The 19,033-nt window shown below is 43.4% G+C and overlaps 1 protein-coding gene and 1 long non-coding RNA gene across 2 annotated transcripts in view; one reads left to right on the forward strand and one right to left on the reverse strand.

The window, feature by feature from the left end:
• Positions 1–19,033, reverse strand: part of FANCA (FA complementation group A) — a 674,778-nt gene that overhangs the window by 26,769 nt on the left and 628,976 nt on the right. The window lies entirely within an intron of this gene.
• Positions 10,528–19,033, forward strand: part of LOC144799833 (uncharacterized) — a 90,455-nt gene continuing 81,949 nt past the window's right edge. Inside the window, exon 1 of the long non-coding RNA XR_013603883.1 lies at positions 10,528–10,614. This is a non-coding gene — a long non-coding RNA (uncharacterized LOC144799833). The remainder of the gene's footprint in view (positions 10,615–19,033) is intronic.

A 19,033-nucleotide genomic window follows, 5' to 3' on the forward strand; every position in this document is an offset into this window, starting at 1 on the left:
TATGCTGAACCTCTGGAGTATTCCTGAGATGGAGGAAACTGCTGAGGAATTTGCCTAGCATGAATAGAAAGGCCCAAGAAACGTGCCATGGCCTGGCTCTGTTTCAAGCATTTCAGTTCTGTTTAAACATTCTAGGGCATAATCAGCCTTCTCATCAAGCCAGCGAGACCTGTCAAAAGGCATATACATGAGTGAAGCCTACATGTCTCCAGAGAGGCCTGTGGATCCATGTGTGATGCAAAAGTACCAGGCTAGTTCCAACTGCTCTGCCCAAGCAGTCAGTAGTGTTTACTCAAAAACAAATGATCTAGTTAACATCCTGACCATCTGGACGATTGCAGCCAAGGAGGCACAAAAGGTTTAATGGATTGCTGGCAAGATCTCACTGACCATGTCCCCAGAGTCATGTGAATATTGCCCGAACAAAAAGCTGGCACTGACCAACCAGAGGGCCAGGCTGGATGATGAGAACACCGAAATGGGTTCAAGAAGCACAGACAGTGCAGAGGACGGATCTGCCGGCGGTAAAACTACTGGAGGCCTCCGCAGATTCTAAGGGCCTGAAGGCGTGCCTGAGCGAGCCTAGTGTGGGAAAATGGTGTATATTATATGGCATGGTTGTGCAACCTCACTGTGTAATTCACTTACCAACCCCTTTAGGACCCTGAAGTTTCATTTATCACACCTTCAGCTCAACCCTGGGTAGTTGTGACTGAGCAGCAAGGCTTACACAAAGAAACTAGTGTTAAGCATTTAAACAGCACCAAAACAATTGAAGAAGCAATCGAAAGGACACCAAAGAAATCCAACACTAATTTATAAAAACAAACTGTATTTTTATGTATTTTGAGACACCACGATGAAAAAGATCCAGTGGAAGGTTCTGCAGATATAGAATTTGCAAGGTATAGTAAATCGATTATTTCACTTAAGCGCGAACAAGCACTGGCAAATTCAGCACCTAGACACTTTTAACCAAAATAGTTTGGCTAGTTGAAATGCGGTCACTTGGAGTCACCTTAGGTGATCAACTCCAGTAGGGAGCCAATCAAGGGGGACCAGCAAGGTCCCCAGAGGCAGTTACCTCAGTGAATGAAGCAGTCTTGAGTCTGTTCCAGGCACTTTTATCCATTGCAGGGCTTTCCAATGGAAGTGGTCCTGATGCAAGGGATGAAGTATGCTGAAAGGATGCCGTAATGTGTCTTGCTGTGACTACTCCTTGGTCCACAATTGGGGTGAGGCGGGGTCCTGGTCACAGGGTTGATGTCCCTCGAAGTCCTCTCGGGCCTGGCAGAAGTCCAGTCAACACTGGGCTACTGGTCACCCAGTATCGTGGTCACAGACCAATCCTTCCTGGGTCGATAACTCGTCCTTTGGGGGTCCCAGCTGCACCCCAATGACACTTCCAGGCTCAGCGAACTGGGGTGCAACTTTGTGCATCAGGTCCTGCTCCCTTGTGCTGCACGGCGGCGGTTCGATGACTTTGGTCTACCAACTTGCTATTGCGTCCCCCTCTGCTGTGAATAGGAGGCTAGCTCACTGACACTTGGAATCTCTTGGCTTTGGTTGGGCTCTGGAGTCTGCTTCTCATGTAGATCACAGCAGGCATAGTCTGTGTTCTTTGCTAGCCACCAGGTTCAGCAGGAGCAGTCCACGCTGGTGCAGCCTCTCTTTGCTAATTCCACAGTGCAGCAGGGCAGTCCTTCCAGTCCAGCCGCAATCTGAATTAGGGGTGCCAGGGGTGCCCTTCTTATGTTAAGTAAGTGCCCTCAGGGCAGGATCCTGGTGCTAGCCAATGGGCTACTAAGTTCCTTCCCACCTGATTCCCACCTCCTGCGAAGTGTGGCATCTGGGCATCCCAGGATGAACCATTCTGCCCACTCTCAATATGGCAGGGCCCCTCTCCCGGTGTGTGGTGCTCCCTAGCCTACCCAGAGGTGTGGCTACAAAGGGGGCTTCTAGCCTCAGGAAAACCAGTTTGGCAACTGGCTTCCCCTCTCCACCCATAAGTGCTAGCCTGTCTGCCTGAACAATGGAGTAGCCCCTCTCTCAAGTGTTACCTATTTGCTCTTCAAAAGTGGCTTCACCTTCTTTCAGGAGGGAGTTGATACCTTCTTCCAGAGCATGCCCTTATTGTATCTATTCCTTGTAGTTGTTTGCACATGTCCCCAAGGGGTTAACAATCTGTCTCGGCTACAGGACCGCATGTACAACCAGTATGTGCACAGGGGACTGAGGGCAACAAAGTGGCAACTTTGCTAAAGTGTCAAACTGCAACTTGTAACATTAATTTTGAATCAGGTTGGGCTTAATGTAGCAAGTTGTTTAATGCCTTGGATGACACACTTTGGTCACACCATTCTGGAGTTAGCACAGCTGGGGGGTTGACATGGAACTCTGCACTAGCCAATTGGGCAACCAAGCTTTTCCATAGTAAAAAGGACAGTTTAACGATTTTACTACCATAACATGTAAAATACATGCTCCGCCCATGAGAAGCATTGCACCCTGTCTTAGGACTCTGTAGTAACTGACTCCACGCAGGTTGGTGATATTCAGGTAGATTTATTGAAGATAGATGGAGATCAGTAGTACATCAGTAGATAGCCCCACCAGGAGTACCCAGCTAGGCACTCAGCCCTACTCCAACTGACAGCTTCATAGAACAACACTCCAAATGACATCACACCAGAGTGTTCTACAGATGGAGTAGTGGGAAATATGCATACAAATAATATACAGGATACTACATATCCTCTTTTCTAATAAAAGCGAAAAGAACATAATCAGGTGTATAATCATGTAGACAGAATTAAAGAGAAGAGAAGTGTAGAAACAAAGCCGTAGATAGAAATAAAGAGAGAAGACGTGTAGAAACAAATCTAAAACTTAGATAAGAAAATAACACACCACAGAAAAGCATAAGAGTGAGCAGAACCAGAATAAAAGGCGTATAATAGAGAAACAAAGAGTGTTGAGGAACCAGCAGAGAAGAGAGATGAGGAAGTATATAAAATACAAATAGAGATACCATATTAGATCCCATAATAGACATATTACTCATCCTCCTCTCTAAACACGAAAAATGAAGGAAAGTTAAAGAAAAAGCAGGAAAACCATCAATGGCAGTTCAAATCACACCTACTGGCCAGGTAAGCTAGAAAAGGACAGCACAAATCAGGGGAAAACGAATAGATAGTGAAGGAAAAGAGAAATTAAACTCAACCCTCACTATCACAAATAAGAAGAAAATTAAACACAAGAAAATTTTAACTGGGCATAAGTGAAAAACACCAAACAAGTATTAGGAATAATTCGCCTAGAGTAAACTGACCCATGGATAAAGGAAAGAGAAATTTTGTACCTACAGGGGTAAAAGAACTAACATGGTCAATCTCCGGAGAGATACTAACATGCGTAAAGTTAGTAACAACACAAACTTACACCAAAAACCAAAAAAAAACGGAGGTGAGAGTAACATAACAATACCATATGGAAAATTATAGTGCACAGAACTAATGGGACAACATCCATTAAACATTACCCATATACATGAGAAAAAGTGCACAGAACTAAATTTAGTACCTGAAAACAAATCTATCTCTCAAGAGAGAAAAAGATAGTGTACTATGTGAGACAGGACTAAGTCCACGCAAACACCTCATGTGTATCAGACAGAATGTGCATTAAAATTAGGAATATAATTCCAACACACTTCATGAAGAGGGAAAACGCACCTTACATAGAGGTGAAAAGTTAAATAAATTATGCACATATGAAATTGTGGGAATAGTTCCACGTAACTAAAGACATAAATAATGGGGAAAACCCAAAACACACCTCGCGGAGAGGTAGCAAATTTGTGTACATATGAGTGGGACGAAAGTTCACATATACTTAGTGAATTTATTTGCAAGAAAAGACAATATACACCTCAGTAGAGGTAGAACCATAGTGTACTTGTGAGGTAAGTATGGAGTAAATGTGATTACTAAAATTGAAAACTTCACCATAAAAACAAATCCTCACTATCTTATAACAAAAAATAATGTACACTAAACATAATATCATATAACAAAACACTGTATATTTGTGGTGTGAATTGAAATAGATCAATACTGATGCACAAGAATAATGACTAAAAGTGTAGGAAAAGACTAGCACTATGAACATGTGAAAATGGACATTTCAAAACTGCATCAAATAAGTACTAAAATTAGACACTAGATGGCAGTGTAATACCGGAACTCTGATGATTGTCTCAAACTCGTTCTTCTGTCAAAAGTTACTGGAGCTCCGATATTTCTTTTACTTTTGCTCTGCCAACATCCCTTATTTTGTATATGTCCTCGAACACTACAAGTATATCATTACTCACCACCGATGTCGACTGTAGGACTCGAAAGTTGACATTTTTTGCGAACTTTCACAATGTTATTCACTTCGATAACTAAACAAACTGTAATGATAATTTTAATAAATTGTTATGCGTATCAGCGAAGTCACGCGTTGCTGGTTATGCGGTAAACCTGCGAGTGAATATTGTTTTCATTACTCTCGATTATAAATGTCAAAAGATAGTACACAGCTGGAATCTAGAAGATGGAGTGAAATGAAGATGATCAGTCCAATAATTAAGGAAGATCCTTTATTCAGTCGAAGAGCATAGTACAAGTAATCCAGCAAGATCAACATCCAAGAATAACTGACACATACAAAGGATGCACATAGCTATGACATGTATAACATTCTACATCAATGATGACATAACTAGAATGTGTGAGGTTAAAGGAACAGAGCATAAAGTAAGCAACACAACACATCTCCCTTTCTAATAATAAAAATAAAAAAATAAAAGAACCCGGAAAAATACAATGAGTGGATAAACTTAAACAAACATAAACTAAAAGAAAAAGGAAACCACTACTAATGGTTTGTGATTTCCTCTTTGTGATTTCCTCTCTAACTATTGTTAGTGATATAATCTTTAAGCCACAGAGGAACCACCCTCTTCCTTGAGGAATGGCGGAGAGAAGGATCCTCACAAGTAACAGAACCATCTTCCATAGGAATGACAACAGAATCCTCAGGTATGTTACTAGAAGAATCTAAATTGTCACTTCCAGAAACAACTGCACTAGGAATATCACTAGAACCAGAACAAATCGCTGCTTCAGAATTGTCAATCAAATCATTGTTCCCACTAGAACCATCCATATCCAAATCTTCTGGTTTCCATTTGTTAGAGAGATCAGGTTTAGAAGTACAATTAGGACTACATCTGGCAACTCTACTTAAATTCCAGACTTTCCCATTGCTAAGTTTAACGGAATTCTTTAAAACTTCCATTACTTGAAAGGGTTCAGAAAAGGTAGATTCGCCTTTCTGTACCTTAAAAGGTTTTTTAATTCGAATCCAATCACCAATACTTATCTTGACCTCTTTAGATCCATGTCTCAAATCATGATACTTTTTACTTTTGTCATGGACCTGTACCAATCGTGCCTTAACTAGATCATTAGAGTAAGGCTCAATCCCACCAGAAAACAACCAAGTAGGGATGCTTTTAGAACGTGGTTTCCTACCTTTCATTAAGACAAATGGGGAAACACCAGTTGAGTCATTTACAGTAATACGATAATTCCAAACAACTTTCCCAACTTGAGTTGGCCAATCCAAATTATTGCTAATGGAAAGTTGAATAGTGTTTTTCAAAACTCTGTTAAAACGTTCTACTACTCCATTGCCACCAGGATTATAGAGGGAAGTGGTTCTATGTCTAATACCAAGTTTACTGAAATATCTTTTCGCCTTAACAGATAAGAACTGAACACCATTATCGGTGAGAATGCAAGAAGGAATACCCTCCGTAACAAAAGTTTCATCCAAGAAACTTAAAACAGAATCAGTATCTGCTCTCTCTACAACCTTAACAACCGGCCATTTCGAAAACAAATCAATAATGACTATCAAATACCGATTAGAACCATCTTGATCTTGAATAGGACCCATAATATCCACAGCGACAGATTCCCAAGTAGATTCAGGAGGAGAACACTCCAACATAGGAGGGCGAAGGGTACGTAGGGTTTTGTCTGCAGAAGCACAAATGACACAATCTCTAACAATCTTTTCTATTTGAGAATCACAACCAGGCCACCAGAATAAATTCTTTACCAAGGATTTGGATCTCACAATCCCGGGGTGACCTTCATGGCAAAGTTCAATGATCCCTTCACGCAAACCACCAGGAGGAACTATTCTTTCACCCCTTAATAAAGTCTCGTGAGCAACAGAGAGTTCAGACCTGACTTCCCAAAAAGGTCTAAACATATCGTCCAACATATCTTTTTTATCTGGCCAACCTTCAATAGTGTAAGAAATTACCTTTTGTAAACATTCATCAAGCATGTACTCATTATTCCATTCTTCTTTGCCGAAAGCTGATAGGCCTTCATCATGAACATATGCTATTTGTAATTCATTCCACTCATTATTATCAACCTCCTCTAACATTACGGGCATCCTTGATAGAAAATCTGCAAGGACATTGCTTTTGCCCGGCACATAAACAATCTTGTAAATGAAGTTCTGTAGTCTCATAGAAATTCTAGCCAGGCGAGCAGAAGCATTGATAACTCCTTCGGTAGTCAAAATTTTTACCAATGGCTTGTGATCGCTGCGTAATAAACACATTTTACCCCATACGAAAGATTTGAAATGATCCAGTGCCCAAGCACAGGCTAAGGCCTCCCTTTCTATAATAGGATACTTTTCCTCACAAGGAGAAAGAGATCTTGAGGCATAGGCTATTACATTTTCCTTCCCCTTCTCATTTATTTGCACCAAAACAGCTCCTAGACCCTTGTTACTAGCATCAGTAGTAATTACATTGTCTAAAGATGGATCAAAACTGTGTAGAGCAGTGGTCTGGGCAATAGCGTTTTTGATATTCATGAAGTCTTCATTACAAGATTTACACCATTCAAACTTCACACCCTTTTTTAAAAGTTGCCGAATATTGAATGAGACACTCGCAAAATTAGGAACATATTTAGAGCAAAACTCAGCCATTCCTAAGAACGACTTGATGTCATCCTTACTTGTAGGAACAGGAGCTTCAGAGATTGCTGAAACCAAAGAGGGTTTGGGTTTAACCCCTTCAGCGTCAATGATATGGCCTAGGTAAGTTACACTTTTCTGAGCAAATTTACATTTTGAATGTTCAATAGTAAGGCCTTTATTTTCAAGAATATTCAAAACTTTATGTAGCCTTGATAAATGTTCATTTTCATCATCTCCGAAAACCAGAATATCGTCCTGAAAAAATCGGACACCTTTTTCTCCCTTAAATAATTGGTACATAAGTCGTTGAAAAACAGCAGCCGCTGAGGCTAAGCCAAATGGCATGCGTTTATAACGGAAGCAACCAAAAGGTGTCACGAAGGACGTAAACTTCATTGAATTAGGGCATAAGGAAATCTGGTGGTATGCAGATGACAGGTCTATGGTAGAAAACCATTGGGCATTACCAACACTAGAGACCATCTCATTGATTTTGGGAAGTGGGAATTTATCAACCACTATGTTGTTGTTTAAATACCTTAGGTCTACACACAACCTGATTTTGCCGTTGCTACGTCTTGCGACGACAATTGGCGAAACCCATTCACTCGCCTCAATAGGTTCTATGATGTCTGTAGACACAAGTTTGTCCAGTTCTTTACTGACTTCATCTCTCACTAAGATAGGCACATTTCTACACTTGTGGACCTTTGGACAGGCATCATCCTTTAGTATGATTTTATGTTCAAAACCAACTAAATTCCCCAAAGTTTTACTAAAAACTTTTGGAAATTTCTTTAAAATGCTATCCGTAACAATAGAACAATCATCAACTACTAGGACTTGTTCTTTACTATTAGGATCTAAGATGATGTGGAGTTGTTTTTGGTCGAACCATCCTAAAACAGGTGGTCCTTTCTTCGAGATGTACAGTTTCCCTCTACACTCCCTATCTTTGAACCTGAAAACAAACCAGCGAAAACCCAAGATGGAAATAGGGTCTCCTAAATAACCTTCAGGGTGGATATCCGATGGTAATAATCTCTCCCCCACATGTTGAATAAATGAAGATTTCCACATGTCTTCATTAACAATGGTATAAGGTGAGCCCGAATCGGCATAAATTTTTACAATTACACCACCAATACTCATTGTACAAATAGGTTTGTTAACCATATCCTCATCTCTTATTCTTAGCACTAACTTATCATGAACATTCATCACAAGATTGTCCTCAACATCATTTTCAAAATTCTCTTCTTCATCAATGTCATTTACGAAATTTACTTTGCTTCTCTTTTTCCTATTACATGCTTTCGTTAAATGACCTTTCAAACCGCAACTAGCGCATTTGGTTTTTAACCCAGGACAACTTTTGAAATCAGCCAAATGGTCTAAACTGTTACATCTGTAACATTTAAGTTTAGTTGAAGAAAATTTGTTGTTAGAACTAAAAGACTGCCTAGAATTGTAGTTATACCTTTTTTTATCAGTAGCATTAACTTTGCAAACTACATCATTAGACATTGCACTATTATCCTTCTTTATCACATTAGCGCATCTGCCAGACATTTCTGCTTTGCGTGCAATGGCAAGAATATCATCTAAAGGAGAATCTCCATTTATCCATAACCTATCCTGTATGGATGTATTATAGGAATGCATAACAATTTGGTCTCTAATTAACTCTTCTTGTAGAACACCAAATTTGCAATCCAAAGACAATTTCTTCAAATCAGCAAGAAAATGGTCAATGTTTTCCTCTTTAGTCTGTTTCCTGGAGAAAAACTTATACCTCGTTACGCCAATACACACTTTAGGAGCAAAATAAGTGTCTAAATGTAAAAGCGCTAACATATAAACATTTAAGTCTCCAGGAAAAGAGGGTTTAGTCATGGTTTCATATACTTTTAGTCCCACAGGACCTAAGGAATGAAGAAGAAGTCTCTTTTTTTGAGCATGAGACATATTTCCATCCTCATCTAAGGCATCTATATAGTTGCAGAAATATGGTTTCCACTCCAACCATTTAAGTGGTGGTTCGTTAGCTGAAACCCAAAATGCCTGAGGAGGACTAATATTATAATTAGGTTGAGTCATTCTAAATGTGAAACCTAGACAATTCAATCAAAATAAAAATGCTGGATACAGTACTTAAATATCAATAGCAAAAAGAACTAATGCATAAATATATAATATGCTTATAGCGGTAAAGCAGTGTTAAATGCTCATTTAAGTTATCAAAAACTGCCTGAATAAATAATTCAAAAAAAATAATAAAATGAAGAGGTGTGCGAATCACCGTAGGTAGTAACTCGCTGATGAGAGTGAGGAAGGTGTGCGAATCACCGCTGATGAATAAAGATGTCACTTTCTTTCCGATCGTAAAACTCCCCCTTTTAAGTCTCTCACGAAGGACTTCGTATCTTTCCTGACTTCCAGTTTACTTAAGATGGCCGCCAACGTGTTACGTCACACGCAATAGTCCCACAATGTAACGGAGCGTCAGACGCCACACGCAAATGTCCCAGAATGCAAAACAGAGCATTAGACTTCAGAGCGTAGCATTCTGTTCTTCGAAGGTGGAATCCGAAGGAAGAAGCTGACGGCAAACACGGAGGATAGGCGCAAGGTGATTACTTTTAAAATAAGAATGGTGCGAGCTGTTGAGCGAACAGAAATGATTGTGAGCTGTGACGTGAGGTTGGTACAACGGTAACGGTAAAATGCTTCGTATCCTTCGTTACCATAGTACTAATGTCACACAAAATCAACAATTCCACTCCTATTCAAAATCCGGTCGCTGTAAAGTTCTTCTTATATTTTTTTAAAGGCAATAATCCAAAATATAAAAGCGCTTGCCAAATTAAACGTAGAATATTTTAAGAAAAAGGAGTTCAATAAGTTCAATAACAGGCTCAAGCACACGAAAGTCAAATCATACTAGTCAATAAAAAAATGGTATAATCACCAAACAGGAAAATCCTTCCTTGTCTGTTGAGAAGTAAATGTTCTTTCCTCCAAAAAAAAAATTTTTTCCAAAGCAGGTAAAAGGAATATTCCGCGTAGGTTCTGCTCTTCGAATCCCGTCGCCAGTGAAATGAAGATGATCAGTCCAATAATTAAGGAAGATCCTTTATTCAGTCGAAGAGCATAGTACAAGTAATCCAGCAAGATCAACATCCAAGAATAACTGACACATACAAAGGATGCACATAGCTATGACATGTATAACATTCTACATCAATGATGACATAACTAGAATGTGTGAGGTTAAAGGAACAGAGCATAAAGTAAGCAACACAACATGGAGGCACGTACTTTACGCTGTGCCGGGTGGTTGCAGGCACGTACTTGCTGCGAGATGTCTGATAGTAGCAAGTACGTCATAAATAGATCGCCATAGTCTGGAGGTCATGACGAAGGACGAACGAACACAGAAGAGCTTCACCATTATCCTTTGTGATCCTTAATACGTCATCATTAGGAAGGCAGCGCTGAAAAGGTGAAGAGCTCGCCTGACCAACCGTCACTCACTGACACTACACGGTGAGATGATGAATTGCCAGGCATAGTATATTTCAACGCTGAGAAGTATTACAAGTAATTTCTTTTTTTTTTTTGTAGATGGAGATACTTATCCATTGTTTCAGACAAGATAAAACGCTGGTATTCAGTTAGGCTCAGAGTTAAAGAATTGTATTAGTTTTTATGCTTGGAAATTACTGAGAGTTAATGAAGACAATTTAACCCTATCAGTTCTGTGTATCCTCTGGAACAATACTTCACGAGGATGATAGTTTGGTGGCAGTAAATATTCATTCCTTTTTTCAGGAATCGTGTTATAGATGAGTAGTGGCAGTTGTCTGGTGTAGGGTATAGCACGCTTTGGCTTGTTCAAAGTCACACACACACAGCACGCTTGAGCAGGGCTGTCGGAAAGTTTGAGGTGCTGCCAGCGTTGCTAAGAAAGACTTTTGCACACACTGTAGAAGAAGCAGGCAAAATGTGTAGTCATGTAATAGGTGAACAGATCACGCAGGACACATACTGGCAAGCTTACCCTAACTGAAGAAACTGGAACTTAAACTGGCACTTTGAGCGTTGAGGGCGACCGATGGAGGTCACTGGTGAAAGCTTGAGGTTCAGAGTAGGAACAAAGGATGTCTTCAGTGGTCCTCAGAGGTAGCAGATGCAGGTTCTTTAGTTCAAATCGTCGCCAAATAAATGTAGTAACTGACTCCACGCAGGTTGGTGATATTCAGGTAGATTTATTGAAGATAGATGGAGATCAGTAGTACATCAGTAGATAGCCCCACCAGGAGTACCCAGCTAGGCACTCAGCCCTACTCCAACTGACAGCTTCATAGAACAACACTCCAAATGACATCACACCAGAGTGTTCTACAGATGGAGTAGTGGGAAATATGCATACACATAATATACAGGATACTACAGACTCGCTAGGCCTGCCTTAGAGGTGACTTGCACGCATGCAGGGGTAAGTCGGGCTTGGCCATTGCTTTGAAAGTGAAGTCAGGCCAACAGTTAAACTGCCTTCAGCCTGCAAAAGGCAGGCTGGGAGTCTTGCTTCATCGTGTCCCACCCAGTATGGCACAACCAGTGCTGCAATTCCAGGGGGGACCCTCTAGCTTACATTCATTGGGTACAATTTACGAGGGACTTAAAGGTAAGATAGCCCAGCCAATTAGGTAGACATTCAGACATATCGGTTTAAAGGTAAGGAACAGGCACTGAGGTCTGGGTAGTAGGCTCAGTGCTGCAGAGGATCCTTACACACTGACAGGAGGGGGTGCTTGCAGGGGATCCAGCAAGGGCTATGTGTCCCCAACGTTCAAAGTCTTGTGGGTGCCTCAGGTGGGTCCGGGGCACCCACCTTAGGCCTCAGGGGATGGGTTCCTCGGGGCCAGTATAGCCTTTAGAAGGGACTTCACACACCCTCCCCTTTAAATGAATGTCAACCCTGGGGGATTGAGGCCCCAGGGCCAGTATTAGCTCAGGGAGGGGGCTGAACGCCCTCTCCCCTTTAAATGAATGTCAGCCCCAGGGGTTAGGGTACCCAGGGCCTTTTGAGGCTTGGGAAGGAGCCACCTCCACATAAAAAAAAACAATTAGCCTCCGGGGCAAGGGGTCCCGAGGGCCAGACATGGACGCATACCCCCCAATATTAAAAAAATCTATATATTAATTTCTGACTCTGGCTGCCAACCAGGATGGGTGCTGGTAAGGGATCTGGCAGGGCTACAGGGACCCTAGGGCTCCCTCCGCAGCCCACAACTAAAACAAAACAAGGAGGGTGTCTTAGGTGGGCCCGGAACACCCACAATAATACACAAAAAAATAAAAAGAGGGGAAATTAATAATAAGTGAGCGGCAAAGTGACACCAGATTGTTATTCACTGCTCCGAGCAAGGAGCACCCCATGATACTCTAGGGCTCTTTTCAAGTACATATTTTCTTGCTGGTGGTCCCCTAGAAGATGTAAGAGCACCACCAAGCATTTTAAAAAGAAATGTTGTGGGGTGCTTCATAGAGTGGCTCACCCCACAGCAGCATGTTAAAAAAAAATAAACAGCAAGTCTCCTGGGTGATTAAATCCATGACCCAAGGAGAGCTTACCATAATTTTTAAAAGCACTCAAAGGCATGTTCATGTTTTTTTAAATACTTTATTTAAAATATTTTGACAATTACTTTTATTAAACACTGCAATATGTGAATTTATGAAATATACATTGATTATTATTTGGTGACTTTTTGACAACGCCAGTATGTCTGCCTTACTTAAAATGACACCCTTTCTACATGTTCTGTGATATCATTGATAACATCACTGCAACATCTGAAATGACATCATTGTTGACAACACTGCATGGCAGGGCGCGAGTTACAGTTACTTTAGGGCGCAAGTTGTAATTACTCTGGCTGTTGAAGTTACTCTTGGGGGTGGGGTGCTGGGTGAGTAATGTAGGGTCCCCAGGCACAGGACAAGCTATCTGGCAGTTGTATGGGAGCCCTGAGCAGGGTTTGGACCAGAGCCCCAGAAGGATATACGTAAGAACTTTGTTAAATGAAAGCAGGATATCTGCACTGGTCTGCCCCAATTGAAGAGCCTTAGTTAAAACATTAGTTTTAACTTCCACTGATGGGAGCTGGATATCAAAGGCCTCAGCTGCCCTTCTCATGACCCTGGTGAATGATGTACTCTCCTTAGTGGCCCGACCAGGTGGCAACACCAAACCGGAGTCTGGAGAAGTGTCTATCCCGCTGGTGTCACCCTGCTCTTTGTATCAGTTCTTCTCAGGGAAGGACTGAGCCATATCCTCAGTGGGGTTGTCCTCAAAATCAGCATAAAAAGACAGGAGCCCTGTATTCGAGCCCAACGATTGCAGGGGTCCAGGCAGCGTCAGTCTTGACCCTGGACAGGGCCACTGCAGTGCAGCCTCAAAGTCAGATAGAACTATAGGATCGCCACCGTGCGGCATAGGTGGCGGTCGGTAACAGTGTTGAGGGACTGAACTCTGGCAAGGGTTGCGCAGCCCGAAAGGGGCTCAGGACTGGAGTCAGTCCGGGAATGGATCCAGAGGTGCCAGCCGGTGTCAGTGAGGACCAGCGACGGTAATCCTGGTGGAATATTTCTTGGCCAAAAAGCGTGCCAGAAGGGGCTCAGGACTGGAGTCAGTCCGGGAATGGATCCAGAGGTGCCAGCCGGTGTCAGGGAGGACCAGCGACGGTAATCCTGGTGGAATATTTCTTGGCCAAAAAGCGTGCCAGAAGGGGCTCAGGACTGGAGTCAGTCCGGGAATGGATCCAGAGGTGCCAGCCGGTGTCAGGGAGGACCAGCGACGGTAATCCTGGTGGAATATTTCTTGGCCAAAAAGCGTGCCAGAGGAAGTCGGTAGCTCAAATATGTGGGCCAAAGCCTCATAAAACCCTGGAAGTTAGGCTGGAGTTGCTTCAGCTCCAGGAAAGTCCTAGAGGTGTGGAAATGGGGTCCACGCTGACTCTGCAGTTTGAGTGCACAAGCGGAGCCTAGAGGCATGGGGACGCCCCATGCTCCTTCCGGGGTATTCGAAGGGTGTGGAGTAGTCTGGCAACTTTATGATTTCTTTTTTTATTTAAGTACCCAAAGACAATGTCAAGGATGACAGGTCGAGGAACAGCTCTGGACTCTGGAAGTGGGCTTGAGATTGCCTGCGGGACCGAGTTCATCCCCAGGAGTGACGCATGGTCTTGCATTGCTACCCCGCAAGGATCTTAATAGACCGCTTTCAAATCGCCTTCAGGTTCATCGAGAGACATTTGAGCAAAGACTTGGAGTCATGGCCTGACCCCAAGCACCATGGACAAACCACGTGGGGATCAGTCACAGACATCTACTCTATGTAAGCCTGTAAACCTGTAGATTTTGGAGGGCCCATGTTCCTAGCACACTGGAAACAAGTAGAGAAAAATGGCCCGACAAATTTCGAGAAAAGGTTGTTAAAAAAGTGACATGGCAGCTCTCAGAATCTGTGACTGGAGGTGCCGAAATAAGAAACTGACATCAGTCTGCTGGGATCCCGCCTAAATTGGAACTGCGCACATCACATCCGGCACGGACGACTTTGACACAGAGTTGTTGGCACCATCTACTGGCACCCAGAGGCTCAAGATTTTCCAAATCCAGTCTAGAGCCGGAGGAATATTCTAAGGTAAGGAATCTGTGGTTAGAAGTTTCTTCCAGAAAGAGTAGCGAATCTGAAAGAAGCACAGGGTGAGGTTCAGATATAGCAGGAGTTAGCTATAGAAAAAAACAACAGTAATAGGGTCATCCAAATAAGGGTTGAAACTGTCAGTACCCTGATGGGATAGAGGATTCGGTAAAAAGTGATAAGGCAGCGGAGTATAACCACTCTGTATATCACATTTAAAAGAATAATGCTGTAATATAGAAAACTGGACATCACTTAATGGATCTGTATTATCAGGACCAACTTATCCAAGTGTTACTTACATTTTGCATGTCATACTCTTCAAAAGCCTGTATGACCTAGCTCCAGAAGTCAGCCATTCCCCTCCTACGCCATCCACAAGCCTCCTCTGTAGCCCAAGCCCACTGAGACACATACGGCATCCAAGTATGGTTGGCTCTTTGTTTGCTTTACCACAAATGCCAGTAACTGGTGAAAGTGTGCTAACGTTAAGTGATGCTCACCCAGATGTATGAACCATACATTGCACCAAGGTCTCATCAGTCTAGCCTAGAGGAATGGTGCTGCCCACTAGAAACATAAGCTTGGGCCATTACTAAATCTAAGGTGTAGTCTGTTTTAAGTGTTGGTTTTTTCACCAGTAACTGCTTCCTGTTCCTAGAAGGTGGAGATCCTCTTCCAGTCATGGAAGGAAGCATCACAATGGAAATCATATAAATGTAGGGTAGAAGTACGAGTTACTTACCTTCGGTAACGATGTATCTGGTAGAGAAGATTCTAGCCGCAGATTCCTTAACGTAGTAGTATCCCCAGGCGCAAGACTGGATCCGGAAAACTTTTTGCCACGGCATAGCGCGACTCCGCCCAGGCGTCGATCGCGCACGTGACGTCAGAGAGGTCACATAAATCCCACTCCGGCGCACCTACGTCAGTTTTCTTCAGAGAACTTTTCCGCTCCACAACGCGGAGCCACCAGACAAACTGTAAGGACATGGGAACAGTGTGCGAATAGCAGAACATTTGGAAAAAGGGAAAGCAGTGCCAGACACTGTAGTACCCAAAGGCAGGGAAAAGAATAAAGAAGAACAGAGCCCGGCCCTGAACCGCCACCCTGCCAGAATGTAGACAGTCCCTCCCCCCTTGAGACAAGGAACGCATGCAAAATGTCATGAGAACATGTAGCAGGACTATAACCCCAACCAAGAACAACAAAGGGGAACCAGTCCCAGGACAAACAGGGAACGACAACCCTCCAAGGCAACCCTAGCACAGAGTGCGACAATCCCCCAAGGAAGAAGGGCAAGACACAGCCAGGTGACCCCAATGCAAAGGGTAGCAGAGGGGCCAGGACCCTAGAAACAAGAGGGAGGAAGGGGAGGGACGAGATGAAGGCAAAACACCAACCCTGAAGAAACCAGGGCAGAGGAGCACAGGAGTACGTATAGACCCATCCTCCACATTGCCAAAGAGGAGGCAGGAACAAGAAACTAGACAAAAACATCCTGTCAAAAGAGCGAAGAATGCACTCACAGAAAGAAAACAAATTACTTATCTGTAACTTTTGTTCTCTAGTATTGGTAACATTCATAGATTCCCAAAGCTTGTATCATTCCCCGTCGTCGGAATGGGAGTCTCGGTAACAAAATATCATAGCAGTAGGTACATTCCCTTTTGTAGCATATCCACCTCTTTTTTGCAAAAGAGACCAAAGCAAAGCAACAGCCAATCAGATTAGCCTCACCCCATAGAACCCTCCTGAGAGAACCTCAGAGCCTCAGAATTTCGTAGCCGTTGTATAACAGTTATAACCAAACCTGCTGAGGGCTGAGCTTTCCCAGGGGAGGAGGGTGGGCGCATGGGAATCTATGAAAGTTACCAATGCTGGAGAACCAAAGTTACAGGTAAGTAACTTGTTTTCTTACTCCAGTATTGGAACTTTCATAGATTCCCATAGTTTGTATCGGAGTGGCTAGCAGTCAGAGAGCACGTTTTGCTCCCTCTTTATCATCTCTTCCTCCATTACCTCTTTTTTTTTTAAACCTTAATAAACATTGCAATCACATAAAGAACACATAGCAAAATGTGCAAGTAACAGTAAGAAAAGGAAGGAGGGAAGAAAGGAAAGCTCACCACTCAATGGAAGAGGTTCCTCAGGACTGCCTGGCCTACAGCCGTGTCTTCTAGGCAGTAATGTCTCGTGAAGGTGTGCGTGCTGCTCCAAGTTGCAGCTCTGCAAATGTCTTTAATCTGAACTCCCGCAAAGAGAGCCGTAGAGGAAGCCATGGACCTTGTGGAGTGTGCTCTAACTCTGCCTTCTAGAGGCTTGCCCGCTGCAGAGTGACAGTAATGTATGGCACTGGAGATCCATCTAGCAATACCCTGCTTAGACAGGGGTAAGCCCTTGCGAGGAGCACTAAAATGCGATGAATAATTGAGAAGATTTTCGTAATCCTTTAGTGTGGTCCAGATAAAATTTCAAGCACTGCTGCACATCCAGTGAATGGAGTGACCTTTCCGCCGGCGTGGAAGGTTGAGGAAAGAAAGCCTTGAGAATCACTGGTTCGTTGAGATGAAAGTCTGAAGGCACTTTTGGTATGAACTTTGGATTAGTCCTTAGAATTACAGTATTTTTTTTAATTGGAAAAAAGGTTCCCGTGTTGTGAGAGCTTGCAATTCCCCAATGCGTCTTGCAGAAGTGAGAGCAAGAAGGAGTGCCAGTTTCCACGAGAGAAATTCCATATCTGCCCGATGAATCGGTTCGAAGGGATGTTTCATCAGCTGGGCGAGAACCAAGTTCAAATGCCATGTGGGAGGCGGAGGCCTCACAGGAGGAAAACCTGAAACAGACCCCTGAGAAACTGTTTTGACAATTCTGGATGACCAGAGAGAAGGTCCAGATGCAGTGCGGCTGTAGCGAGAAACTGCCGCTAAGTGAACCGTTATGGATGAATGAGCCAATCCTGCCTTAGCCAAGGACAGGAGATAAGGAAGAACCTGATGAGGCAGAGATGAGAAAGGGTCAACACCCTTCTTCTGGCACCAGATGCAAAATCCTTTCCATTTCAAATGGTAAGTCTTGTTAGTGGAAGGAGCTCTAGCCTGAGAGAGAACATCTCTTATCTCGTCAGAGAGGTGAAGGTTTAGGAACTCTCGCTGCTCAGGAGCCATGCTGACAGGTGTAAGGAAGGAGGATCCGGATGTCAGATCTGACCCTGGGACATCGTGAGAAGATCCAGGATCACCCGCAAAAGATGTGGAGGGGCCAGAGAAAGGAGGTGAAGCTCCGTGAACCAAAACTGCCTCGGCCAAGCTGGAGCTATTAGGATCATCCTGCACGAGTCCGTCTTGATCTTCTTGAGTAGCCTTGGAATCAAAGGAATGGGGGGAAAGGTGTACACAAATGCTCTTGACCAAGCTATCGAAAGCGCATTCCCCAGCGATCCTCGATGGTGTAGCCTGCTTGCGTAAAACTGGCATTTTCTGTTCACCAGGGTGGCAAAGAGATCTATTGATGGTTTGCCCCACCGATGGAAAATCTCTTCCAAGACAGTCTGGTTCAGTTCCCATTTGTGGCTGACTGACGAAAGCCTGCTGAGCCTGTCCACCTTTTCGTTTAGCACTCCTGGTAGGTGCTCTGCTTGTAGTGATATTCCGTGTAGGATTGCCCATTCCCAAATTTCTTGGGCCTCCTGTGACAACAGAAGAGGTATGGTGCCCCCTTCCTTGTTTATGTAGTGCTTGGCTGTGGTGTTGTCCATGCGGACGTGAAACCGCTGAATCCTGCAATCGTTGAAGAAATGCTTGCAACGCCAGACGTATCGCTCTGAGCTCCAGTAGGTTGATGTGAAGAAGGCGGTGCTGGGGCAACCAATGCCCGCTTACATGTAAGCGCTGAAGCACCGCACCCCAGCCCTCCAGCGAGGCATCTGTCGTTACCACTTGAGGAGCTGGATCGCTTACGAAGGATAGACCTTGGGATAAGTTCTCTTCCTTCGTCCACCACAAGGCTGCCTTTCTCATTGCCACAGTAATCACCACCTTGTAGTCGAATGAGCCGTGAACTTGTTGCCATTGCATGTCCAGTTGCTCCTGAAGAGATCGCATCGCAATCTGCAGTGGGGTATTAGAGGAATGCATGAAGAAATCACTCCTAGAAGGGATTTGTAACGGTGTACTGAAAGACACTTTCTTTTTCTCAACAAATGATCCATGGACCTCAGTTTTTCTTGCCTTTCGAAGGATGGAGAAGCCTTG

Source organism: Lissotriton helveticus, chromosome 12 (assembly GCF_964261635.1).
Source record: "Lissotriton helveticus chromosome 12, aLisHel1.1, whole genome shotgun sequence".
Lineage (NCBI taxonomy): Eukaryota > Metazoa > Chordata > Amphibia > Caudata > Salamandridae > Lissotriton > Lissotriton helveticus.